The 21,594-nt window shown below is 49.8% G+C and overlaps 1 protein-coding gene and 1 pseudogene across 6 annotated transcripts in view; one reads left to right on the top strand and one right to left on the bottom strand.

Moving 5' to 3' along the window:
* LOC140219041 (uncharacterized) overlaps positions 1 to 21,594 on the bottom strand; it is a 500,311-nt pseudogene that overhangs the window by 6,776 nt on the left and 471,941 nt on the right.
* The window catches only part of LOC126523914 (uncharacterized), a 171,241-nt gene that overhangs the window by 54,856 nt on the left and 94,791 nt on the right, over positions 1 to 21,594 (top strand). The gene's annotated exons all lie outside the window — the stretch shown is intronic.

Raw genomic sequence — 21,594 nt, 5'->3', positions numbered from 1 at the left:
GTCGTGTCGTTGACTCCCGGTTCTCTAGGAGCGTGTGCGCGAAGCCTCACCAAACTCTCTGCCAGCTGCCTGGCAGTCGATCCCAAGCGAGAGCTATCGAAGCAGCGTGCATTGCGAGCATTCTGTCACAGCGCCGAACGTGTCTGGTATTCTGGTAACCACAGGCGAGCTGGGCATTTCGATGGAACGGTGGTGGCATAAAATCAAGCTGATGAAGGAACTTTAGTGCAGACGTACGGGAGCAGCCTGATCAGTCTCCACGGTCCAGCCACCTGTTGGCGCTGAGCTTAACCAGCCAAAGAAAGAGATAATATTGCTCTAACCAATGTAAAACATTTTAAACATTTACAAAAACAACCTGTTAGCGATCACACTGCTGTGAAAAAATTTACACCAGCAGCAAAAAAGAATACATTTCGTTACTGCTACTGTGTGGGGTTGAGCTCTGTCCCACCAGGTGGCTGCACCGTGCAGATCATTCACATTTGCGCTTCTGCTCATCCCGCAAAGTGACACAGTCGAATGGTCAGGCCCTGTCCCCTTTCACTTGTGTTTACCCAATACCGGACTCGCGAAATGCTATTGCATTAGTAATGTTCCCGTGTAAAGCGACGGCCGCAAACGCATAAATCCTGGCGCCGTTCGGATAGCAACAGTGCGATGCGCTGCAGCCAGTCCGCTCGTCTGCTGCCTTGCAGAGGGATACGATGTCTCAGCTTGACATATTGCCAGTCGCTACGTTTGCAGTCCACAACACAACAAAATCGAATCATAGTGCTCACGAAACGACTGAGATCGACTCTGACCGCGGAGCTCTCGTCAAAATGGAGCACATTGTAACACGAGCAGACGACGCTTGCTGTGTGCCGGAATTGCTTAAGTGTAGCGAGAAATTGTTCTTGTGCAGTCTCTTTCTGTTACTTTCTTTTTATATAAACAAATTAACCAACATTAAAACTATTACAAACATCATTTGTTCACCACAAAGGTGGAAAAATTATAGATGACGCACCTTGGGCAGCCAATCGGATAGCTCGCCCTACTGACGTCAATTGGGTGATTCACGTTATATGGGTAGGGGCGGCTGAAAATTTCGCCGAGCAGTGTACTGCGATTGGCAACGATGTACATTTTTAAACCCTTATAATAAATTACACAGTTTGTGCGGAGCACTTAGATGTGTCAATTAATGATCAGAGGGACCTACTTTAACGACTCAGTACGTTTGTACAAAATTGTCAAAATCATTTCAGGGTCCCTTTAAAGACTGTGTCATTGTTTAGCATGCTAAGCAGTAGGCAAGAATATGCTTCCCAAATTGGGGATGGCTAATTTGTTCAGCTTGGCTGATACTATAGTTTCACCTGGTGATAGGCACTCGATCTCCTAGGCCAGGGGTCAGCAACTCATAGTGGCTGCGGGCCAAGTAAATGTACGGCCGGCTGTAGGGTACGCATCCATATTAGCAAGGGAGGGAGGTGGAAATAAAAACTTTCTCTATTTCTTACATATGACATACTACCATATACATTGCAACATGGAAAACAAAGTACAATCAACTTTCGTTAATTCGACCCTCATGGGATCGACAAACCTGATCAAATTATCCAGCCAGTCGAATTAAACAAGGTGCATAAAAAACACGCTGCTGTCTCAGTTGGCGGTATTTGCCCAATTCTAACATGCCCCTGAATCCAACATGCACCCGCTTTCTGTGTACAAAGTGAAAAGGCAACTTGGGGAAAACATTAAAACAAAGTACAAGTCTAACATGTGCCCGATTTTTTAGCAAGAAAGATGGGCAAGGGTCTAATATATATTGTACAGTGGCGGCATCGCTGTATGATTTTTCATTCAGCTTCGCAACAATACAGCCATGATATGCGGCAGAGCATACAAATGCAAAAGCTATTTCTGGCTCAATTTTCTAAAAAAAGAAAGAGCGTCCATGTTAGAATCAGGTAAATACCGTAATCGGACATTGTGCGCTGCTATTATGATGATCTTCTAAGGCAGTCCTAAAAAAGGCATTTTCGGTGGGAGATGACGTGTGCTCAAAGAATTCACTGTCCTTTAAGTTCTGATGAGACAGATACTGACAGTAAAGGGTTCCCTATCGGGGTCACCATCAGGGCCACGCATGTGCATGCTGACTGGTCAGGTTTGAATTATCCAGTGAAGGCTAATTGCAGGATCAAAATAATGAAAGTTCGGGCTCATAGAGATGTATGGGCACAGGCCAGGACCTTCGGTTGGGATCACATTAACCGAAAAAAATCGAATTAGCCAGAGTCAACACAACGGAAGTTTATTGTACTACAGATCCCTCTCTCATTGTAACGTTTTGGGGGAAGAGGGGGGTTACTCTGTAAGAGTCCACCTACTGGACTGTTCATTTTGACTGCTGCTGAAGTGCTAATTGGTACCCCAGCCCAGTCAGTGAGCTCTTCAGCAGAAAGAGACAGGCTCCCCCAGCTAGTCTTCTCTCACTAGTACAGCTCCAGCCAATTAACGGTGGCCGAAATGGACAGTCCATTAGATGCACATAACCCCTCTTTATGTGCTGCAGCCTGCATGACGTAGCGTCGCGGGCTGCCGACCCCTGGCCTAGGTCGAAACTGCTAGAAGATACAGTCTTAACATAGCAAATGTGTCCTTCTGCTACTTTCAGTGTCAAGGAGACTGTGACAACATCCCACAATGAAAATTTTTCCTTCCGTTTGTCATGGTGGCTGAGTTTGCATGTCAAAGGTGGGCCAGTCCAGAAAACTCAACTGTGTGGTGCAAGAAATCTAAAAATTCTATCATCGCTAATTATTACAATATTGCCACATCTACAGACTGTCAGAAATTTTGTAAAATACTCGTCCATCGTTTCACATGACAAAGCGGGACACATCCGACAGCAGAATGCTTTCGAAGGTGCACTGCGCCTTGAATGTTGTGTAAGTTGTGCGTCCTTCTTTTAATGTTTTCTTAATTCTGGTAATCAAATTGTAACAAGCATGTGACGGCCCCTCGGGCATAATCTTCATTGGCCCGCCAGGCTCGGTGGCCTGCCCGGTTCAGTAGGCAACATTGGTCACCACACCGCAATAAACACCGATGAGCAGAGCTGTTCGACCTGCAGTCATCGTTCACCACCACCATGCTGTGGAGCATCTGTCTAACGGAGGGTGCCTCGAGCCCTCCCTCGTTCACGAACCCGGGCGGATCATGACACGAATGCAGGATTGAAGAGAAATTGTCTTGCACTAGTAGTGTTTAATTATTAAGGCAAATTAAAAGGGTCCTGAACCACCCCTCGAGTTAGGTGAAAAAACACATTACACGGAAGCATACGCTGCTGTGAACATCACAGCCAAATTTTGCATTCGTGCATGGCGTGTGGAGCTAACAAGCAGGGTGCGAAGTCACATTCTCGTGAAGCACTCTGCTTTCAACAGAAGCCTTCTCCTCGCCCTTTTTGAGGCTGCCACATTTCGTCAAATAGCAGATTCCCATACACGGCTGCTGTTGGCCAATGGCCGACACTAATCAAGAAGCATAAGTGGACTATTGTCTGTTCACGTTCGGCTGTGCCCACCCACCTAGGAATGAAACCTTGGTCACACTCCTTATCGAGGAGTTGTAGCCGTCGGATTTCACTTATTTCTATTAGTCTAGAACGCTCAACTAGCCTCGAACTAAGGGATATTTAAGCCCAGACCACAACGTACGCTATGCCTGCTACGCCTTGCAATCAATAGTGGCTAGCATCTACAAGGGGCATGCGGCAGAGAACGCTTACTTCTGGCCATTCCTGGCTAGGCGTGCTTTGTATTGAGCATCATATTGAGCACTGTGATGTGCGCAGTCTGGATTTGACTACTATCCATGCAGGACAAAGCCAGTCCGCACCACGTAGCACGGCCAGGCTGTATAAAACAAACATGCACTGCAGCCCTGATGTGCAATTACAGCTGCGCGCAGCCACACGTATCTGCATCTGCTGTGTAGTGCAAATACCACTGCGGCCGTGGGGCGCTGAGACGAGCTCGCTCTCCATAACATCGTAGATGGGGTATCGCCACTATAGTCGAGCATGTTGAATTAATCAGATATGTCCAAATTCTAGGCATTAGAAATGTCACTTGGCAACTGTATTGCCAAAGATTTAATTAAGGGGCGACGCTGGTTTGAAATCGAAAAAAATGAAAAAAAGAAATGCCAATTTTCAAAAATAGCGATTTTGAAGTCTTCATTGTCCAAAGTATCACCCCACAAAGTGTTATTGCTCAATTCCATCTCGAAGTATCTAAAAAAAAACGACAATTTGTAAGCATTGGTGGGCTGGAATTAAAGGCCCAGCTCGAAAATGTGCCCTAATTTCAAGCTGCCAAAGCTCCAGACGATGCAGGGTGATCGCCGCCATCTTGGTCTCATTTGAAAGCTGGTTTCCCGTACTTCGTTTTGGCGCCTTTCAACATGACGAAGGCATTCTTTGAGTGATGGCATCGGTGACGTTTTCGAAGGGTGAAATCCGGAAAGAGCGACACTGATTGAGCAAAGCGTGTGCTTCTCCGAGGCGCAGCCCTCTGATTGGCCCTGGCGTGCCTCCTCTCCTTCTCGAGCCGGCGTGGTACCTTCGTGTCGTCTGCGTGTTCCCGAGGCTTCTCTTTGTTGTGCAGTGTTTCGCGCCCCACAGCCTCTTTTCGCATCGGTCATGTAAATATTGTCGTCATTAATTCGCTCCCTTTTAGCTCGCACTTTCGTTACTACAGTGAAACCTCGTTAAACCGTAGTCGGCCGGAGCTCGGAAAAAGTACGTACTAAACGGTAGTGCTGTTTAACCGAAATAGCATGAGATCGCCCACTTACCTGTCGAAAACGGAACTCAGAGAGAGTGCGACGAAAGGGGAAAAAACATGCAATATTTATTCACTTCGCGCGACATAAGTTATTTTCGTTTGATGCCGCGGCGGCCTAGCACGACGACAGCAGCCTCAAACTGCGTGCCAGCTGCAGGCAAACTGCGTGCCAGCCTCAAGCTGCGTGCCAGCTTCTCAGGCAGCCCCCCTCTCGGCAAACACTCGCACAGCAGATTCCTCGTTGGCGTTGCGTATTCTCCGTGCACGCGCGCACTAGTGCTGCGTAAGTCCCGGGGCGCCTTTTTCATTGCCGGGTGCCGGAGTTCGGAAAACTTTTCGTTTGGTATAGTTACGTTATCGCGCCCCTGTTCTCGTTAGGACGATTGCACTCACGAGGCTGACGTAACGCGCAGCTTCTGCCACTGTCAGGCCTGAATCGCCCGTGCTGTCGCTTTCCGTGTCGTCCTCATCACTGTCGCTAGTCGACACTTCGGCAACAACAGAGGCAACGATGGCGAAAAGTCGAGCCTCGTAGCTGACATCTCTTCGCGGTCGCAGCAGCGCTGCCGAGCAACTTCGCATTCCAAATGCCACAAACTGTAGTCAACAGCAGATCCATGTCGCGGGCCAGCACAGACTTCTTCGTGTCTCGTTCGATAGCACGGACGATGTCTAATTTTTCTTCTATGCTGAGCACCCGGCGTCTTTTTTATCCGAGCTTCGGCATGACGCGAGTCCTCGCTTGCACGACGCCATAACGCTTTCTCGCTCTCTGGCACGGCGTCGAAATGATGTTGATGTTGATGCGGCTTCACATGCAAACGCACAGGGCGCTTGGAGGCCGTTGTACCGATCTCTGAGGCTTGTTGTTCTGCCGGACCGCCCGGTGGAGACGACGCACCACCGTGTTAGCGCGACGAAAAGTGGAAACGCTACGTTTTAACCGATGCGTACGCAATAAGCTGGTACGGTTTATGCGGATACAAAATACATTATGTTCAATGGCCGCTGAGTCGGGGAATTGACTTTACTACTTTTAAACCGAAACTACTGTTTAAGCGAGTACGGTTTAACGAGGTTTTACTGTACGCTTATTAGCCAGACTGCCATGCCATGCTTACGTGCGTGCTTGTTTTTGTGCCTTTATTCTGATGGGGCGGGACTCGCGTTTGAAATCAAGCACGCAGAAAGTGGTCGGGAAAAGGAGGTGTGTTTGGAACAAGATAACTGCATCTTCGAAAACAACTACGGCAGCTTCGGTGTCATCGCAAGCCACAGTACTACCTATCGACGCCGCTGTGCCGGGCTCAACTGGAACGGCCACTTCGGTGTTGTCGCAAGCCGCAGTACCGCGGTCCCCCGGGGCTGCTGTACCGAACTCATCCAGATCGTCAAGTTTGGTGTTACCGCAAGCTATCCTACCACGGATTGACGCCGCTGTTCCAAGCACCTCGAGAACTGCAGTGTTGCTGCAAGCCACAGCACTGCGGGTCGACGCGGCTGCTTCAAGCTCCTCGAGACTGTCAACTTCAGCATCACCGGTGGGCGCAGCTGGACCAAGCTCTCATGCGCATCGCACCAACACATCATTTTACACGGAGGCTGAGTGTGCGGAGTGCAAAGAACGTGCAGACAACGTGAAGTCTTCCGTGGCAAAAAAGTGTGCGACATCGCGGAAGTTCGAGCTTTTAGGTGTCGGCGCGGTGAGTGACGACGACGATCGCGGCACGGAGTATGTCATTGTGGACAAAAGTTTTGCAGGCGCTTTTTGTGTCCACAACGTGCGCAAGTGTGGGATGGCTACTATTGAGCTCAAAAAGTGCAATGAGATAGAGTACGGCCTAGTGGTGAGGCCACTGCTCACATGCTCAAGTTGCATTTTCGCGGAGCGGCACTTTTTGTCGCCACGAGTCACCTGAGCATCAAACATAATGCCCTTTGAGATCAACCTCAGGGCAATGAAAGGCATACAAAGTATAGGAAAAAGAGTAATAGCCCTCACGGACTTTTGTACCACCCTGAACCTCTCCCACAAGACCTTCAGGGGACACATGGAAACCATGGTGCGAGCTTGCCAGACAGTAGACAGAGGCAGCAACCGTGGAAGTAGTCGGAACCCTCTACAAGGACTTCCTCAACCCTGTAGGAAACGTGGACGTCATTTTTGATGGTACCTGGAAAACCCGTGGCCACAATTCTAACATAGCTGTGGGGTGCATTATTGAACTTTACACAGGCCTGGTTCTGGACCATGTCGTCCTTTCTCGGTATTGCCGTGTCTGCCAAGGAGCACCTGACCTCGATGATAATGGCTACGGTGACTAGGCTGTGACCCACAAGTGTCAAAAAAACATTGACTGCAATGCCGGGTGGATGGAGACGGAAGCAGCACTGATCCTGTTCAGGCGGTCCCTGCAGAAGAATGGGCTGCGCTACACAACAATTCTGTCTGATGGTGATAGCCGCACTTTTCATGCACTGACTCAAGACAGCATCTACGGATACTTAAGCATTGAAAAAGAAGACTGTCTGAACCATGTCCATAAGCGAATGGGGACAGCCCATCGCACCTTGGTGGGGAAGAAAAAAGCCCAAGGAGAGTTTCTTGGTGGGAAGGGGAGACTATTAGAGTTGTCGGACGATCCCACCGCTGGCATACAGTTGTAGGAGTTGGAGGATGATCCCCCCGCTGGCATCCAGTTGAAGGAGTTGTAGGTTGTAGGGAGGAACTTGGGAGGAACTAGGTGAGCAAGGTTTATTTACAGTATTTACATTTTAAACAAGAGATACATCGACAGTCTAGCATGGCTCCCAAATGGAGCACACAAGATGAGCATACAGTAAACGCCCATTATGACGAGTACATTGACGAGCACGATCACGAGCACCCCCAAGCAGCCGACCATTAGCCACTTATAAACACTCCGTTCTCCCTAGATCCCTAGGTGAGAGAACCGTTCGACGTCATTGTCAGTGCAGTCGACCCACCAGTTGCCCATTATCTTGAGTCTTGAAAGGCGCGTCGGTTCCCCGAGCTGACCCCCGCAGCGCCTGACCCCCGCAGCGCGATTGTCTTGCGCCTCTAAATTCCAGAGCTGCCTTTCTCTTGTAGTCGCCACGAGTGTCAGCAGACTGTGACGAATCCTGGGGCCCCCGTACCGCCAAGCACCCTTTTGTTAGGGAAGCTCTTCTTGCTGCCGAGAGAGACCATGAAGACCCGGCAAATCAACCTACAATACGTTGGGTGCCAAACGTGGCCCGCCCTGCTGCCGTCACCGATTCTCCGAACGAGGCGCATGGGGGGTTAGCGCTGTCGTCCTCGCTGGTTCTCCGAAGGGCGCCAGCACCGCGGGTCTATCGAAGCACGTGCAGCGGGCTAAAATAGCTTTGCAGAGCAGTACCCCTGCAGGCCGATCCTAACAAGACTTACCCAGGATAAAATAAAAAAGATAACAAACTATTATGGGTATGCTCTGAGGAGCCACAGGCAGGACGTTCCTGCAATGCAGAAGGCAGTGCAGGCCACACTGTTGCACATGACTTCAACGGACAAATCCCCTGATCACAGTCATTGTCCTTAAGGTGATGACTCCTGGTGCTTCTTCAACCGTGCCCTGGCCAACCAAGAGGAGCCACCACCGCATAAAAACCCTCTGCCAAGGTTTATTCGCAATGCACTAGAGCCAGTCTTTGCAAGGCTAGGCGACCAGGCCCTCTTACAGCGCTGCAGTGATGGCATGACACAAAATGTTGTTGAATGCCTGTACTCTCATCTGGACCCAAAGTTCCAAAAACAGACACGACTCATTGCTGGCTGTGGAAAGGGATGTTGCTGAAGCAGTGTCACACTACAATTAGGGAATGACACAAACCAGCAAGGCTGTTGCAGTGCAGCTTGGCTATAGTCCTGGCAGCTCCCTCATTCGAAGGAGCCTTGAAAAGGATAAACAAAGGCTTTACAGGCTTAAGAAAGGTCACGAAGAGACTGAAAAGATGAAGAGAATGGTCAAGAAACACAAGCCTGACAGGACGCAAGACTACTGCCCAGGTCTTGTGTGAACTTGTGAGAGCATTCAAAAACTTGAATGTGACTTTCTTGGTGTCTTTTTTTTTTTTTTCGTCAAGTGCCTTTGCCTTATGAAAGGTTTGATAAGGTTTACATGCATTGATTTTGGTAAATTTGGTGTTGTGCTCAGCAACACCTGGGCAACACGTTAGAGCCCAAAGGTTTTCCATTTGTTCAATAGATAAAAGAACTAGTGGCAGTAAAACTTTAAATGCAATTTTCACAGCTTTCTTTTATTCGTCAAGTGCTTTTGCCTTATGCACGCGCTAGACCCATTTTTATCTGTGTGTGGAATTTCTAGTGCTGATCCCCCCTCAGCAGTTATGGTTAACACAATCCGGAATGACGTAGAAGGGCTCCATGAGTGGGGCCGCAATGTTCTGTGCATAGGAGAGGGGATCGCCCCCGTGACCCCCCCCCCCCCCCCCATCTTCGGACCACCACAAGCCCTTGCCTTGTTTTCACATTCATGCTTTCCCGTTCATCCACGTCGCTCTTTCGGAGCCCACCTCCTGAAACTTTCTGCTCTGTGGGGGAAGGGGAGAGGAGGTTCGTCAGAAAATTTCAAGGGGGGGTTCGACCCCCAAACCCCCCCACTGGCTACGCCAATGTGAGTTGATAGTCTGGCATTAAAGCTCAATGCCAATGTAAAGGTTTCACTAGGGTACTGCTGGTAGAACCAATTTATTGCCCATTTATTTATTTGGGTATAACCCAATGGTTATTTGGTTGTACCCAATAAACGGGTATAACCCATTTATTGATGGTCGGTCACGATGTCAAATGTATGCCCCTACACATAAGGACGAAATTTGCCGATAGCCCAAATGATGGCCAGACATTCTTTCTCAGTAACAGAGTAGTTCGCCTCGGCTTTGGTAAGGGTGTGGCTCGCATACGCGACGACATACTCTTCGAAGCCAGCCTTGCTTTGTGCAAGAATAGCGCCGAGCCCGACACCACTAGCGTCCGTATAGATCTCAGTTGGAGCAGAGGGATCGAAGTGTCGCAATACTGGAGGCGAGGTGAGAACGCGTTGCAGTTCTTGGAATGCGTCTTCGCATGCCGGGGACCAGGCTGAGAGGTCAGAACTGCCGGTGAGAAGCTGCGTCAAGGGGGCGATGATAGAGGCAAAGTTACAGACGAAGCTTCAGAAATATGAGCACAGGCTGATGAAGCTGCGAAGCTCTTTCATGGTGGTTGGTTTAGGGAACTCGGATACGGCACTAAGTTTTGTGGGGTCCGGGAGGATACAGTCTTTTGAAACTACATGGCCGAGAATAGTAAGCGTGCGAGCGCCGAAGTGGCATTTCTTCAAATTTAGTTGCAGTCCTGCATTGGAGAGGCACGCAAGTACTTGCTCGAGGGGGCTGAGGTGCGACGCAAGGTCGGGGGAAAAACCACAATGTCATCTAAATAACGGGCATGTTTTCCACTTCAGCCCTCGAAGAATGGTGTCCATCATTTGCTCGAAAGTGGTAGGCGCGTTGCAGAGGCCAAACAGCATGGCAGTAAATTCATATAGCCCATCAGGCGTTGTGAAGGCTGTCTTTTGGCGATCGGCCTCTGCTATTGGCACTTGCCAGTACCCGGAGCGCAAATCCAGCGAGGAAGAGAATTCAGCTCCCTGCAGACAGTCCAAGGCATTGTCGATTCACGGCAGAGGATAGACATCTTTGCGCGTTATTCGGTTAAGGCGGCGATAGTCGACACAGAATCGTATGGAGCCATCTTGTTTTTTAACGAGGACAACTGGAGATGCCCAGGGACTGTTAGAGGGCTGGATGATGCCTCGCTCCAGCATGTCGTCAACGTGCTGGTCGATGATATGGCGTTCAGCAGCCGACACACGATACGGACGCTGGCGCAATGGTGTTTGTTGACCGGTGTCGATATGGTGAACGACTGCGGACGCTCGGCCCAAGGATGGTTGGTCAATGTCAAATGAGGAACGAAAACGTTGGAGGAGCTTGATTTCTGTGTGCAGCGCAGGTGTGAGTTCTGCGTCGACGGCACGAGCCAAGACTTCTACAGGGGCATCAGTCGCGGTGGGAGGAGTGACGGAACAAATCGGAAGTGATGCCGTATCACGGAACATTGTGGCCGGGAGAACGCTATCGAAAGCTTCAGCGATACCCAGGCGCTCGCTGCGGAGTAGGGATGATGGGCAGGCGGACGGATTGCACAAGTAAAGGGCAGCAGAACTGTCTCAAAAAGTGACGACAGCAAACAGAAGCAGAAAGCTTTGACGGCGCGCTCAATTCGCTGACGGCGTAAACAGAACAGATGAGTTCGCAGCAGAGTTACATGACACATGAACGAGAGCGTCGGAGAAAGGTCCGATATCGATGGCGGAGGCGGCAACCACTTTAGGAGAAGAATGGTCGTCGGGGTCGAAGCACGGCACTGATAACGTACGTTCGGCACAAGCGCAGTCGATAAGAGCTTGATTGACAGATAGGAAATTCCATCCAAGAATAACGTCATGTGAGGAACGAGATAGGACGACAAATTTGATAACATACTTAACGCTTTGATTGATAACCCGGGCTGTGCACGACGCTGAAGGCTGAATGCGATGCGAGGCTGCCGTACGCAGAGAAAGAGAGGTAAGGGGAATGGTCACTTTGTTCAAATTGCGGCAAAGCTTCTCACTAATAGAAACGGTGGCTCTGGTGTCAGTAAGTCCCTGTATGGCGACGCCGTATGCGTACAGTTCAATTTCGTTCGCCGGGGAAGAATGAGGCCTAGAAATGTTCGACGTAAACGCAGTTCTTGCATCTGGAACTGCGACTGTTAGTTTTCCTCTCGGGCTGGGCTGGGCTGGGTCAGTGAACCATTGGGGAAATGGATCGGCAACGTGGGGAAGGTGACTGTAAGAAGAGTCCGGAGGAACTGATGGTAGCGCTAAAAGGACGGACACAAGATGAAAAGACGACACGACGACGAGGAAACGCTACTGACAACTGGTTTATTTTTCGTTTTTTTTCTGGGGAGATTTGAAAAACCGTAACGTATGGCTGTCTTCAATTGGTCATGTGTTCACCTCTTGGTGCTCGAATGTTTTATCATTTCACTTCGCGTGCATGTTTTCGATATTGCGATAAAGAAGGCTGGTGCAGTTCGGTTGTGCGCATGTGTTGTGATTCTTTTAAATATAGAACTTTTTCGAAAAATAAACCAGTTGTCAGTAGCGTTTCCTCGTCGTCGTGTCGTCTTTTCATCTTGTGTCCGTCCTTTTAGCGCTACCATCAGTTTTAAAGAATGCATCACCAACTAGCCCAGCACCAAGTTTTATTGGAGTCCGGAGGAAGGTTACATGAGTCCTAACGCAGAAGTCGAGCAGGCCTGTAGCCTCAGGCTACAGGCCTATCGTCAGGTAAATGGTGGCTGTGACGGCGGCAGAATCGTGCTACGTGGCCCGGAAAATGGCAGAAATAGCATATTGGCCGGTTGTCAGGTGTACTCCACGGGTTGACGACAGGGGCTCCAGCGACCGAGTAAGGGACGACAATTGGGCGTGAAGGTGGTGGCGGCACATGGAAGGTGCCAGTGGCCCGGTAGGCATCGGGAGCCGGAGGAGCGTAAGGCCGGGCGACAACATCAGCGTACGTTAGCGGCACAGCTGCAGGCTGCGGAGGAGGGGCAGATGGCAGCGCCGCGGCAACTTGCGTCTGAATGACGTGGCGAAGCGAAGGAGCCAAGGTTGTCGACGGCTCGGGTGTGCTGTTCGCCAGAGAGAGTTGGCATGCGACTTCCTGACGGATGAACTGTTTTACCTCCAGCATTAAAGCAGAGATGTCGGCAGCGGCGCGGCCGAAATCCAACGGAGATAGATCCGCGGTGTCCTGCTGAGCAGCGCGTGTTGATGCACGCTGCTTGCGCAGCTCGTCGTACTGCTGACAAAGCTGTATGACCTCAGCAATCGTCCGCGGACTCTGCACGACGAGCACCTGGAAGGCATGGTCCTTTCATGACGTGCTTGATCTTGTCAGCTTCGTCCATAGATGAGTTGACGCGCTTGCATAGCGAGAGCACGTCTTCAGTGTAACTGGTGAAGGTCTCCTCCTGGTGTTGAGCTGGACCACGCATGCGTTGCTCAGCGCGAAGCCGGTGAGCGGCGGGACGGCCGAAGATCTCTGCCAAAGTTGTCATGAAAGCCAACCAGGTGGTAAAATCGGCTTCATGATTGCGGAACCATAGGTTTGCCATGTCGGTCAAGTAAAAGATGACATTTGTGAGCTTGTACCGGTCGTCCAACTTGTTATAGGCGCTTACGCGGTCATATTCGGCGAGCCAGTCTTCCACGTTGTGGTCGTCTGTGCCGCTAAATATAGCCGGGTCGTGCTGCCTGATGACGCCAGAACAGACGATGGCGGGGGGGCACGGGAGCAGCAGCTTGGGACGGTCCCGGTTCACCCATTGCAACAGCTGGTGGTAGCGTTCGACTGCGGAGTTCCAGGATGTCGAAGAGATACCCAGCACCTCCACCAAATGCAACGGGGGTGTTCGCCTAGCAGCACTAGCTATAGGTTGTAGTGCTAGGCTTAAACAGGTCGTTGCTATGTCGTAACGGGAAGCAAGCACTCCTCGTTGTCATCTTTTCTTGCACCAGCACACCAGCACCATGCCCACTGCCCAGTGCCTTCAGTACACTGCATTCCTCCGGCTAACCTCGTCGTCTTCTCTTCTTCATTATCCTCCTGGCGATGTGGATTGCCACACACTCCGAAGCGGCTGTCCTTTCCCCCACGATGATAATACGGTAGCATGTTCCCAATTGAAGCCTTTTCAACTTTTCCACTGGGTCCTTGGTAGTATATTGTCTTCAGCAGTCCTTGTTGTCTAGCTCTCTTGATGACATAGTAAGGTCCTGTAAACATAGTTTTCGAATCAAGTCCCTTTCATTTCATTTTATTTCCTTAAAGGCCCCATTGAAGGGGTATTACATAATTGGTGGGTACAGTCAAACCCGGCTATATCGAACTCGCAAAAATACGCCTATCAGTTCGATATAGAGCATAATTCGATATAAGCCTGCTAAATAATTGCATGTCATAAAAGCACATACCATTTATAAAATCACTTTATTAACGAAACTAGCTTAGTTTTCTAGCATTTTCTTCTGCTTGGGCAATTTCGCTGCCTGCGACGCACGCACTTCCCCACGTTGTCAAAGGAGTCGGAGCAGCTGAGGCCGCAACTTTCCGCATTCGCGCAGAAGCGCCGGACTAATGCGAGTGCACCAATCACTTCGGAGGATGTGGGCAAAGGACCGTAGTTGCTTTCCTCAATGTGCCTACTTTCATTTGTGCTCGGTACGATGTCGGCGATGTAGTCTTCGTTTCCGGCCTCTACCGTGGTCGCGACAGCATCATCTGCACTCACAAACTCGTCCACCGTTGATTCGAATGTCCCGGAAATTTTGACAGCTCGCTCCAAACTTCGGCAACACCGGCAACGGCTTCGTCGCATTGATCAGAATTTACAGTCCTCACCGAGCACGCGGAAACCGGCACGTATGAAGAACCCCTCGTACACGGCCGTGCGTACGCGTCGGGCGCCATGGGCACCGGGTTGCGAGTCTGGCCACTTTAGCCCTAATCGTGCCGAGAGTGCTCCTCGGAATCTTGCACGCTGCGGGGACATCCAACTTCTCATCGCGTTCGACGCGATTTATGATTTCGAGCTTCACGACGAAAGGCGAATTCTGCCGCTTCATCACGGCAACACTGCAGAAGAAGGCCCACAAGGCGCACACACGATAAACCAGAGAAGCAGCCAGACTACTCGCACTTTCGCCATCTTGCACGAAGAGAACGCAAGAGCCTCTGAGCCTCTGATTGGCTGTCTGAGCAAGCGCTGTAGGCGGGCCAGGATCATTTTTTGCTGGGGAGTGTCGCTAGATAGTGATCTAACGAAAGGAAGGACGCTTGATGCTGCAACCCGTGAGGGAGCACGGCGAAGCGTCGTCAGGGGAGAGGGGGTGGCAAGTGAAAGATGATAGAGAAAGAGGGAGGATGTGGCCTAATAGACTCCACTATACGCGACAGGGGGAGTGTCGACGGCTCGCCAGAACAGCCCGAGGCAGCGTGGTCACGGTAGGGAGAGCGGTTGGATGGAGCCGCGCCGCCGGGTTTCCCCGCTACCGCGAGGGAAAGCCAACTTCTGGGGGCACTTTTCCGCCGCTTAACGTTCGATATATATCGGGAGTCACTGCAATATTTGTTCGATGTAAGCGTAATTTTTGCTATATATACTCATTGTAACTATACCGTGACCAGAAATTGTTCGATATATAGAATAATTCGATGTAAACGGGTTCGATATAGTCGGGTTCGACTGTATATACATACATAAAAAAATTGAAGGCCATATTTTTATTACAGGGTAAGATAATTTGTTACGGTGTTTAAAAATGTGCTAGGACAGGTTATGACTGTGATTTCATTGGAAAGGCCGTTCCAGTCTGTTGCTGCACGAAAGAAGAATGAAGACAAAAAAGTGACAGTGCGTGTACGTGGGCGCGCGACTTGTTGCAGGTGACCGGTGCAGCTGGATATGCGTGCCGGGGGGAGAATGTACGGTGCTTTGCCAAGTGAGCTGTTAAAGAACTTGTGAAAAAGACAAAGACTAGCAATGCGGCGGCAAGATGCAAGCAATGACAAGCCGGATTCTGTTTTTAGTGCCGATATACTGATGTAGGAGTACTTAGAATGAATAAATCTTGCAGCTCGATTTTGAAGCGATTCCAGTTGATTGATGAGATATACTTGGTGAGGGTTCCAAATGGGGGATGCATATTCTAATTTCGCCCTGACGAGAGACTGATAGGCTAGTAATTTTACATGTTGGGGGGCGTGGCGCAAGTGGCGTTTTAAAAACTCGAGTGTTTTGTTAGCAGATGAAATGATGTTCATAATGTGTGTTTCCCAGGTTAAATCACTACAAAGGGTTACTCCGAGATATTTGTAGGGAGGAACTAATTCAAGGTTGACGTCAGCAATTTGGTACGAGAAAACAAGTGGATTTCTTCGGCGGTGGAAGGAGACAGTCTTACATTTGTTAGGGTTTAGTTCCATTAGCCAAAGCTTACACCATTCCTGTACACTTCGCAGGTCATTTTGAAGGGGCGTGTTATCAGAAACGCTGTTAATTTAACAATAAATTACACAATCGTCTGCAAATATACGGATGTTAGAAGATACATGCATTGGTAGGTCATTAATGTAAATTAGAAATAGTAGTGGACCAAGGACTGACCCTTGGGGTACGCCTGAGGTTACAGGGGTAGAGTTAGATGCTTGATTGTTAACAAAGACTGATTGTGAACGGTTACTAAAGAATTCTTTAATCCATGCTAAGATATTGGTATTCAGATGTAATGCGGCAAGTTTTAGTAGTAGACGCTCATGAGGAACTTTGTCAAAAGCTTTGGTGAAATCTAGGAAGATGGCGTCAGTCTGGAAGTTAGAGTCAGGGTTAACATGCAGGTCGTGAACGAACATAGCTAGCTGCGTTTCGCAGGGAAAACCTTTCCTGAAGCCATGCTGCGCAGGATGAAAAAAATGGTTAGCATCAAGAAAATCCATGAAATGTGTGTAGATGATATGTTCAATGATTTTTCAGGGTACACTGGTTAATGAGATGGGGCGATAATTTAATGGGGAGTGTTTGTTGCCCGATTTGTGAACTGGAACGACCTTTCCGTGCTTCCAATCTGGAGGCAGCACGCCTGCTGAAACTGACTGTGAAAATAGAAGACACAGATATGGTGCACAAATATGTTTAGTGTTTTTTTAGAAGTTTAGACGTAATGTCGTCCACACCAGCTGCCGATGAAAGTTTGATATTGTCTATGAGGGATGTAATGCTGGATGGAAAAAGAAGTATTTTAATGATTGGAAAATGTAGAGAGGTCGGCCGGATAATGGAGCATCTGGCCTGCTACTCTACGTAAGGGAAGGGGAAGAGGGGAAGAATAAGGGTCACAATGGGGGATGATAATGGGAGGAACGAGGTGAAGGACACATTACACAACTCGTATCACAGGCGTGAGTCCAGGCCCGTGTCACCTAGGAAACCTGAAAGTGCACGCATTGTCTCTGTCGTCTGCCAACTCTGTGGCCATGCACCTAGCAAGACAGTGGTTCATTGTGTAAATGTCTCAATGCATCTGCCATTGTCAGTCTTTTGCGCGCATACTCAGGGCACACCACGAGCACATGTTCTATAGTCTCTACAGCGCCACACACTGAACAGTCCGGGGAGTCTGTCCGTCCAATAATGTGCAAATATTTGTGCGTGAAGGCGGCGCCTAATCGCAGTCTGTGTATCAGGCATGTATGAGGGCGTGGAATTCCACGTAGAATAGGAAATTTCATATCGGGATCCAGCCTTTTAAGGCAGACATGACGAGCGTCTGGCTGGGCCCAGTATCTTCTCGTCGCACTCCTCATTAATTCCGACAGGAGGCATTTGATGTCCGGTCTGGAGAATGGCACTACAGTTCACAGGCCATTGCTGAGGGTGCGCCTTGCTGCAGCATCGGCCATCTCATTACCGTTGAGCCCAAAGTGTCCCGGGATCCATTGGAACACTATGCAGCGGTGTTTTTCTTGAGCGCATGAAAGTAGCTCGGTGACCTGCAGTGCCAGAACCTGATATGCGGTGTGGGGCAGGAAGCATCCGAAAATTTGCAGCGCAGGTTTTGAGTCCGTGAAAATGCACCACTCTTGAGGTCTTTCCCCGCACATGTGGCGAATCGCTTCCCGAATAGCCACAAGCTCTGCAGCGGTTGATGTAGAATTATGGTCTAGTATGAAACCTCGAGTCATCTGTTGGGCTGGTATCACCACAGCTGCTGTCGATGCCTTTGGTGACGTGGAGCCGTCTGTGTAAACATGAACATATGTCTGGTACTCTGACCAGATGTACGCGAGAGCAAGTTGTTCTAGTTCACTGAGGGGAACCAATGATTTCTTTAGTATGCTGGGGGCATGTACGCATACGGAAGGTTGAACCATCACCCATGATGGTTTGACGGAGTGATATGGAAGGGCATAGCCTGATGTTATGTGGGGTAGATGGCAGCGGAGTGCACTTGTGAAACTGCTGTCCGGCCGCTCATGTAGAACCGACGTCAATGGATGGCAATGGTGTGTCAGTAAGCGTAAATACACACAAAGTGGTTCGTGGGACAGGTATATCGATAATGGGCATACGTGGGCTTCCTCAATATTGCCTTTGTTGGAGGCACGGTGTGGCAACCCGAGGCATATTTTGAGTGCCTCCGCTTGGACGCTCTCTAATGTCCGTAAGCAGGAAATGCTCAAGTTTGAGAGTTTCGGAAGGCTGTATCGAATGTAGCCTATGAAAAGAGACTGATAAAGTCTTAGTAATAAGCCTTCCGTGGGGCCCCATTTCATGCCTGTTGCGAAGCGAAGAACATGGCAAAACGGATTAAGTTTTTGCTTCAACATATTAACATGCCTTGTCCATGACAAACCGCGGTCGATGATAATGCCCAAGAATCTGTGGTGGGAGACATAAGGTATTATGACACCGTTAATAAAGATTGGGTAGCGGCAGACAGATTTGCGCGTGAATGCAACCACAGCACATTTTTCGGCAGCTAAGCGCAAACCCTGACGCCGTATGTATCGTGAAGTAGATGACACAGCCCGTTGTAATTTCGCACGTAGTTGTGGGCGTGTTGTACCAGAAGCCCAGATGCAGATGTCATCTGCATGTGCACTGATGTGGATGTGAGGTGGAAGTTCGCTCACCAGGCCAATCAATGCCACATTAAATAATGTTGGGCTGAGAACTCCTCCCTGAGGAACTCCACGGCATACCTGATGACGGTTAGTCTCTCCGTCAGGCATGGACATGTAAACGAAACGGCCGCTGAGGTACCTCACAATCCACAGGTAGAGCCGGCCGCCAATACCCAAGTCATCTAGGGCATCGAGAATGGCTTCATGAAGGATGTTGTCGTAGGCCCCTTTGATATCTAAGAAAACAGCGGCGACGAGTCGGCGTTGACGTTTTTCATGTTCCACTGTCGTAACGAGGTCAATGACGCTGTCAATTAAAGAATGACCCCGCCGAAAACTGGTCATCATGTTCGGATAAAGATCATTTCTTTCCAGAAACCATTCGAGCCTCGCCAGGACCATTCGTTCCATAACTTTTCCAACACAGCTGGCTAATGCAACTGGGCGGTATGAGGTAAGCTCATAAGGTGTCTTTCCAGGCTTCAAGAGAGCAACCAGGCGGCTGATCTTCCACTGCTGCGGAACAATACCGGAGACCCATGTTTCGTTGTAATAATTGAGCAGTGCAGCGCGACCAGCCCTGCCAAGGTGAGACAGAGACGAGTACGAGATCTCGTCAGGGCCAGGAGCAGATGAATGCCGACACGACGCAAGAGCAGCCTCTAATTCGGGCATCGTAAAGAGCAAGTCGTAGTGGTCACTTGAGGAAGGTGGCGCAAAAACTTCGAATTGGATTGAGGCTGGTTGAGTTGTGCCCACAATCATTTTGCAGAAGTCATCCGCTACCTCTACATCATTGCGGTGTTGGTAAAGGGCCAGAGCACGGAAAGGGTACGTACCTTTCTTGTGGGGGAAAACGTAGGCTCCTGACTACATGCCAAATACGTGACAGCGGCTTGCGAGGATCCAGTGATGAGCAGAACTTTCTCCAGCGCTTCCTTCCTAATTTCTCGAGATGACGCTTTATTTGTCGTTGAGCTCGGCGACAAAGGGCGAGATCGTACGTGGATTTCGTCCTTCTATATTTCCTTTCAGCGCGCCGTCGGACTGCGCGCAACCTCTCGAATTCCACGTCGATAGGAGACCCCGGTGTAGGTGCACATATGTTCCGCGTGGCCTCACCGAGGGCGGACGTGATCAAGGCTTCTATTTGGGTTGGTGACTCGAGATTCGCACAGGAATTCTCCACGAATGTCTTAAAAGTGGGCCAGTCTGTTCACCGCACATGAGACGATGTGGTAGGTGCGAACCACTTTACGCAGATATACGTTGGTATGTGATCACTGCCATGTGTTTCCACATCACTGAACCAGCTAATAGAAGACTGTAGTCGTGAGGAAACAAACGTCAGGTTCAAGCAGCTACTATAGGACGTGCCACGCAGAAACGTAGGAGAGCCATCGTTAATATTGACGAAATCCTGTGAGTGCATAAAGTCGGACAAGGCTTTGCCTCGGTTATTCATTACTGTACTTCCCCATTGGAGGTGATGAGCATTGAAGTCGCCCACAATAATATGGGGAGCTGTGCAACTCTGGATTGCTGAGGACAGGTACGAGAAATCAATGTGATCTCTGGGTGGAATGTAGCCGCCGAGTATCGAGAAGACCCGTCCTTTAAGCGTTAACGTCAAGCAAATGTAGTGGTTCGTGTTATGGCGCTGGAGGACATGGCGGTAGTGTCGAATATCTCGGTGTATGCACACTAATACCTTGCTGGTTTCATCAGCTTCTCGAGACCACAGCAATACATATCCAGAAAGGCGGAAAGCAGAAGGCATGTTGGGCTCACATATAACAATCACGGGGAAGCGGTATTTCTAGACGCGCTGTTGGAAGTCACTTAGGCGACCACGCAGGCCTTGGGCATTCCACTGCATCACTACACTGCGATGTATGTGCATCGACACAGAGGAGGGGTTGTGTGGTAGCGCCATAATGAATTACTGCAGTGCCGCCAAGAGCGGCTTAATTGCATCCAAAAACTGAACAACAACCCTTGCTGTTGGCGTTTTGAGGCCTGAAAGCAGCGTGCGCATGGAATGTAAAAGTTGTTTCAGAAGAACGTTCACCTGCTGGCCTTCCGGCTTGTCCTTATTGTCTGCTGGAACGGCACGGAATGATGGACGCGTTGGTTCGACGACTTTGGATGACAGAGCCGGCCATTCCACATCAGAGAAGGTGGATAATGTACCCGCATCTTTCTGAACCACCGTAGTAATATGGGGCGCTGCAGCAGGCGGCGTCTTATCATTCTGCGGCTCAAGACGTTGAGGCAACGGAGCTGAGAGTTGCTGTGACGGCGGCTGGTGACTAGTGACTAGTGACTAGTGACGTGTGACTCTGGGCGTCGGCGTCGGGAACAACGTTTGCGGCGACGAATAGACGCGGCCGCTTCTTGGTGACTTGAGTTGTCTTTTACCATCTTCTTCAGGATAAGCCTCTCGTTCTTCATCCTAGGACAGTCTTTAGCCGTCGCCTCATGAGCGCCGAAGCAGTTGGTGCACTTGACTGTCTCCGTCTTGCAAGTGTCATGCTGGTGGGATCCGCCGCATCGACGGCAGGATATTTTGTTTCTGCAAACAGCACTCACATGGCCAATCCTGTTGCATTTGTGGCATTGAACAGGCTTGGGAACATACAGACGGACAGGATGCCGCACATAGCCCACCTTGACGTGGGATGGGATAGAGTCGGCTTCAAAAACTACTTTAACACACTGTGATCGGCGGAAACGATGAATGTCGACTATCCTGGCCGTAGAATTGAGCAGTGTCCGCAGGTCGCTGTCCGTTATTTCAGGGTCTACATCTGTAATAACTCCAGCAGAAGTCTGTTTTCCGTGAGAGAGATAGGGGCGGACCGGCATACTGCCTAACACTCCAATTTCTTTCAGTTTG

This window comes from Dermacentor andersoni, chromosome 6 (genome assembly GCF_023375885.2).
Source record: "Dermacentor andersoni chromosome 6, qqDerAnde1_hic_scaffold, whole genome shotgun sequence".
Classification (NCBI taxonomy): domain Eukaryota; kingdom Metazoa; phylum Arthropoda; class Arachnida; order Ixodida; family Ixodidae; genus Dermacentor; species Dermacentor andersoni.
The sequence above is the reverse complement of the archived record's forward strand: the minus strand, read 5'-3'. Positions and strand labels throughout refer to the sequence as shown.